The 6,000-nt window shown below is 43.4% G+C and overlaps 1 protein-coding gene across 5 annotated transcripts in view; it reads left to right on the top strand.

The window, feature by feature from the left end:
- GABPB1 (GA binding protein transcription factor subunit beta 1) overlaps nt 1-6,000 on the top strand; it is a 97,144-nt gene that overhangs the window by 21,864 nt on the left and 69,280 nt on the right. The window lies entirely within an intron of this gene.

A 6,000-nucleotide genomic window follows, 5' to 3' on the forward strand; every position in this document is an offset into this window, starting at 1 on the left:
AGTTGTATTATTCTAATGTTTGCCATTGTAACATAATGTTTTATCAGAGAAATTTGCTTATGTCTTCACTTATGAGCTTCTTCCCACCCCTCCTGCCTTCAGAATTCATAATTCACTCTGAAATACAACTAAAAATCCATCTAGCTCAAAACAAGACAGACTGGAAGCTCACTAAGGTGGCAGACTAAGGTTGCCTATTAAATGCTATGCAGAATTAAATACACAGAGAAATAGTGCTGCTGCTTTCTAGTAAGGGTTTGATCTCACTCTCGCTCATTACAAAGTTGCTTATTTCTAAGTGTACTATTGATTTATGAAATAAAAATTAAAACTTTTACTCATCAAAGTAAAAATGACCTATTAACAGGGAACGTATTACTGTTGCGGTATACACATCAATTCTTTTATTCTAATAAGGTGTTTGATGCGCCATATTAACCATGCAATCTTTCAAAAAGGCTTGTATATTGAGCAGTGTTGCATTTGCTAGTGAGGCAGGACTACTCTGGTGAGTGTCTCCTGGTTTAGACTAATCCTCATTTGGATCATCTCACACTTCCTCTCGGTGTGACATTGACACTTGTTACTGGCCTACCATAAATAAGTATTCTATGCAGGCTGTCAGACACGCATCAGTGAGGTGTCATTAGATGATCCGAAGCAGGACTAATCTGCAGTAGTTCTGCTTCATTAGGACTGCGGATCAAAAATTATTTTTGTAAAGATTGTATGATTAGTATGTCACTTTCAACATTTCATTAGAATACAGAATATACATGTATACTGGTATAGGAGGAATAGGGAACCTGACAGGTTCTTTTTAAACTCTGAACGCTCCAGTGGTAGTCCCTGTCTCTGTCTACTTTCCTGCTGGTAATAATGAACAGGCTACCGATGTGACTGCTGCAGCCTCAGCGGTGTTGTGCCGAACATATACAGTGGCTTGCGAAAGTATTCTCCCCCTTTTTACCTGTTTTGTTACATTACAATTTGGGTTTTAAATATTTTTTTTAATCCCATTTTATGCGTGATGCATCACCACCTAAATAGGCTAAGTTAGTGAAGTGAAAACAATATACACATAAACTAATTTAGGCAGTCAAATAGCTAAAAATTTGTATGTATTATCCTCTTTTGCGATGAAGCCCCTAAAAATTTCTGGTGCAAGCAATTACGTTCATAAGTCACATGCTTAGCGAAAGGAAGACCACCTGCAGGGCTGTGGAGTCGGTAAGCCAAATCTGCGACTCCGACTCCTCAATTTCCCTTACGCCGACTCCACGACTCCGACTCCCACATATATTGCTTATGTTTAAGTGAAAAATTTATTGTAGTACAATGTGAACATCAGACATTTAATCATTTTTATGATACAATAATCAAGATATTTAGAACATAATATATTTATTGGAATACAACTTTAGAACACAAAAAACGGTATTAAATTGTAAATATGTAATACACTCATATATACAGTGCCAACAAGTAGTATTCAACCCCCTGCAGATTTAGCAGGTTTGATAAGATGCAAATAAGTTAGAGCCTTCAAACTTCACACAAGAGCAGGATTTATTAACAGATGCATAAATCTTACAAACCAAAAAGTTATGTTGCTCAGTTAAATTTTAATAAATTTTAAACATAAAAGTGTGGGTCAATTATTATTCAACCCCTAGGTTTAATATTTTGTGGAATAACCCTTGTTTGCAATTACAGCTAATAATCGTCTTTTATAAGGCCTGATCAGGCCGGCACAGGTCTCTGGAGTTATCTTGGCCCACTCCTCCATGCAGATCTTCTCCAAGTTATCTAGGTTCTTTGGGTGTCTCATGTGGACTTTAATCTTGAGCTCCTTCCACAAGTTTTCAATTGGGTTAAGGTCAGGAGACTGACTAGGCCACTCCAACACCTTGATTTTTTCCCTCTTGAACCAGGCCTTGGTTTTCTTGGCTGTGTGCTTTGGGTCGTTGTCTTGTTGGAAGATGAAATGATGACCCATCTTAAGATCCTTGATGGAGGAGCGGAGGTTCTTGGCCAAAATCTCCAGGTAGGCCGTGCTATCCATCTTCCCATGGATGCGGACCAGATGGCCAGGCCCCTTGGCTGAGAAACAGCCCCACAGCATGATGCTGCCACCACCATGCTTGACTGTAGGGATGGTATTCTTGGGGTCGTATGCAGTGCCATCCAGTCTCCAAACGTCACGTGTGTGGTTGGCACCAAAGATCTCGATCTTGGTCTCATCAGACCAGAGAACCTTGAACCAGTCTGTCTCAGAGTCCTCCAAGTGATCATGAGCAAACTGTAGACGAGCCTTGACATGACGCTTTGAAAGTAAAGGTACCTTACAGGCTCGTCTGGAACGGAGACCATTGCGGTGGAGTACGTTACTTATGGTATTGACTGAAACCAATGTCCCCACTGCCATGAGATCTTCCCGGAGCTCCTTCCTTGTTGTCCTTGGGTTAGCCTTGACTCTTCGGACAAGCCTGGCCTCGGCACAGGAGGAAACTTTCAAAGGCTGTCCAGGCCATGGAAGGCTAACAGTAGTTCCATAAGCCTTCCACTTCCGGATGATGCTCCCAACAGTGGAGACAGGTAGGCCCAACTCCTTGGAAAGGGTTTTGTACCCCTTGCCAGCCTTGTGACCCGCCACGATCTTGTCTCTGATGGACTTGGAATGCTCCTTTGTCTTTCCCATGTTGACCATGTATGAGTGCTGTTCACAAGTTTGGGGAGGGTCTTAAATAGTCAGAAAAGGCTGGAAAAAGAGATAATTAATCCAAAAATGTGAAGCTCATTGTTCTTTGTGCCTGAAATACTTCTTAATACTTTAGGGGAACCAAACAGAATTCTGGTGGTTTGAGGGGTTGAATAATAAATGACCCTCTGAATAAACTTTTCACAATTTAAAAAAAAAAATTAAACAAAGAAATAACATTCTTTTTTGCTGCAGTGCATTTCACACTTCCAGGCTGATCTACAGTCCAAATGTCACAATGCAAAGTTAATTCCAAATGTGTAAATCTGCAGGGGGTTGAATACTACTTGTAGACACTGTGTATATGTATATATATATATATATATATATATATTATGTGTGTGTGTGTATATATATATATATATATATATATATATATATATATATATATATATATATATACACACATACCGTTGTGGCCAAAAGTATTGACACCCCTGCAATTCTGTCAGATAATACTTGGTTTCTTCCTGAAAATGTTTGCAAACACAAATTCTTTGGTATTATTGTCTTCATTTAATTTGTCTTACATTAAATGAAAAAAACACAAAAGAGAATGAAGCAAAAAGCAAAACATTGATCATTTCACACAAAACTCCAAAAATGGTCCAGACAAAAGTATTGGCACCCTCAGCCTAATACTTTGTTGCACAACCTTTAGCCAAAATAGCTGCGACCAACCGCTTCCGGTAACCATCAATAAGTTTCTTACAATGCTCTGCTGGAATTTTAGACCATTCTTCTTTGGCAGACTGCTCCAGGTCCCTGATATTAGAAGGGTGCCTTCTCCAAACTGCCATTTTTAGATCTCTCCACAGATGTTCTATGGGATTCAGGTCTGGACTCATTGCTGGCCACCTTAGAAGTCTCCAGTGCTTTCTCTCAAACCATTTTCTAGTGCTTTTTGAAGTATGTTTTGGGTCATTGTCCTGCTGGAAGACCCATGACCTCTGAGGGAGATCCTGCTTTCTCACACTGGGCCCTACATTATGCTGCAAAATTTGTTGGTAGTCTTCAGACTTCATAATGCCGTGCACATGGTTAAGCAGTTCAGTGCCAGAGGCAGCAAGCAACCCCAAAACATCAGGGAACCTCCGCCATGTTTGACTGTAGGGACCGTGTTCTTTTCTTTGAATGCCTCTTTTTTTTCTCCTGTAAACTCTATGTTGATGCCTTTGCCCAAAAAGCTCTACTTTTGTCTCATCTGACCAGAGAACATTCTTCCAAAACGTTTTAGGCTTTTTCAGGTAAGTCTTGGCAAACTCCAGCCTGGCTTTTTTATGTCTCGGGGTAAGAAGTGGGGTCTTCCTGAGTCTCCTACCATACAGTCCCTTTTCATTCAGACGCCGACGGATAGTACGGGTTGACACTGTTGTACCCTCGGACGGCAGGGCAGCTTGAACTTGTTTGGATGTTAGTCGAGGTTCTTTATCCAACATCCGCACAATCTTGCATTGAAATTTCTTGTCAATTTTTCTTTTCCGTCCACATCTAGGGAGGTTAGCCACAGTGCCATGGCTTTAACCCCTTCCCGACCTGTGACACAGCGTATGCGTCATGAAAGTCGGTGCCAATCCGACCTATGACGCATACCCTGTGTCATGAATTCAAAGCCCCCCTGCAGGTCGGGTGACCGGGGTCAATGAAAGGTCACCTAACCCGCAGATACAGGGGGCTTTGTAATTCACCACAGGGGGCGTGGCTTCGCCCCCACGTGGCTACGATCGCTCTGATTGGCTGTTAAAAGTGAAACAGCCAATCAGAGCGATAGTAATATTTCATCAATGAAAATCAATGAAATATTACAATCCAGCCATGGCCGATGCTGCAGTAGCATCGGACATGGCTGGAGACACCGATTTGACCCCCCCCACCGGCGATCGCCCCCCCGCCACTGAATGACAGCGGCGATCTGCCGCCGCTGTCATCATCTGCCCCCGCTGTCACCATCTGCCCCCCTGCCATTCCCTTCGCTCCCCGCCAGCATCCGATAACCCCCTCACCCACTCTGACCGCCCCCGGCACCTTCTAAGTCCCCCCCGTCGCTCCCGGTGTCCGGCGGGTCCGGTTCATGGGCGCCGCCATCTTAGAAAATGGCGGGCGCATGCGCAGTGCGCCCGCCCGAATCTGCCGACTGCAGATTCCATTATTTCATTTTGATCACTCTCGCAGTGATCAAAATGAAATAAAAAGTAAATGAACCCCCCGATTATCACCCCCATAGGTAGGCAGAACTAATAAAATAAAGAAAATATTTTTATTTTTATTTTTCCATCAGGGTTAGGGTTAGGGTTGGAAAGAGGGTTAGGGTTGGAAAGAGGGTTAGGGTTGGAAAGAGGGTTAGGGTTGGAAAGAGGGTTAGGGTTGGAAAGAGGGTTAGGGTTGGAAAGAGGGTTAGGGTTGGAATTAGGGTTAGGGTTGGAATTAGGGTTAGGGTTGGAATTAGGGTTAGGGTTGGAAAGAGGGTTAGGGTTGGAAAGAGGGTTAGGGTTGGAAAGAGGGTTAGGGTTGGAAAGAGGGTTAGGGTTGGAAAGAGGGTTAGGGTTGGAATTAGGGTTAGGGTTGGAATTATGGTTAGGGTTGGAATTAGGGTTAGGGTTGGAAAGAGGGTTAGGGTTGGAAAGAGGGTTAGGGTTGGAAAGAGGGTTAGGGTTGGAAAGAGGGTTAGGGTTGGAAAGAGGGTTAGGGTTGGAAAGAGGGTTAGGGTTGGAAAGAGGGTTAGGGTTGGAAAGAGGGTTAGGGTTGGAAAGAGGGTTAGGGTTGGAATTAGGGTTAGGGTTGGAAAGAGGGTTAGGGTTGGAAAGAGGGTTAGGGTTGGAAAGAGGGTTAGGGTTGGAAAGAGGGTTAGGGTTGGAAAGAGGGTTAGGGTTGGAATTAGGGTTAGGGTTGGAAAGAGGGTTAGGGTTGGAAAGAGGGTTAGGGTTGGAAAGAGGGTTAGGGTTGGAAAGAGGGTTAGGGTTGGAAAGAGGGTTAGGGTTGGAAAGAGGGTTAGGGTTGGAATTAGGGTTAGGGTTGGAATTAGGGTTAGGGTTGGAAAGAGGGTTAGGGTTGGAAAGAGGGTTAGGGTTGGAAAGAGGGTTAGGGTTGGAATTAGGGTTAGGGTTGGAATTAGGGTTAGGGTTGGAATTAGGGTTAGGGTTGGAATTAGGGTTAGGGTTGGAAAGAGGGTTAGGGTTAGAATTAGGGTTAGGCTTGTGGTTAGTGTTATGGTTAGTGTTGGGGTTAGGGGTGTGTTAGGG

The sequence above is a fragment of the Dendrobates tinctorius genome, unplaced genomic scaffold (genome assembly GCF_039654945.1).
Source record: "Dendrobates tinctorius isolate UK_male_01 unplaced genomic scaffold, ASM3965494v1 ptg000022l, whole genome shotgun sequence".
In the NCBI taxonomy this organism is placed as follows: Eukaryota; Metazoa; Chordata; class Amphibia; order Anura; family Dendrobatidae; genus Dendrobates; species Dendrobates tinctorius.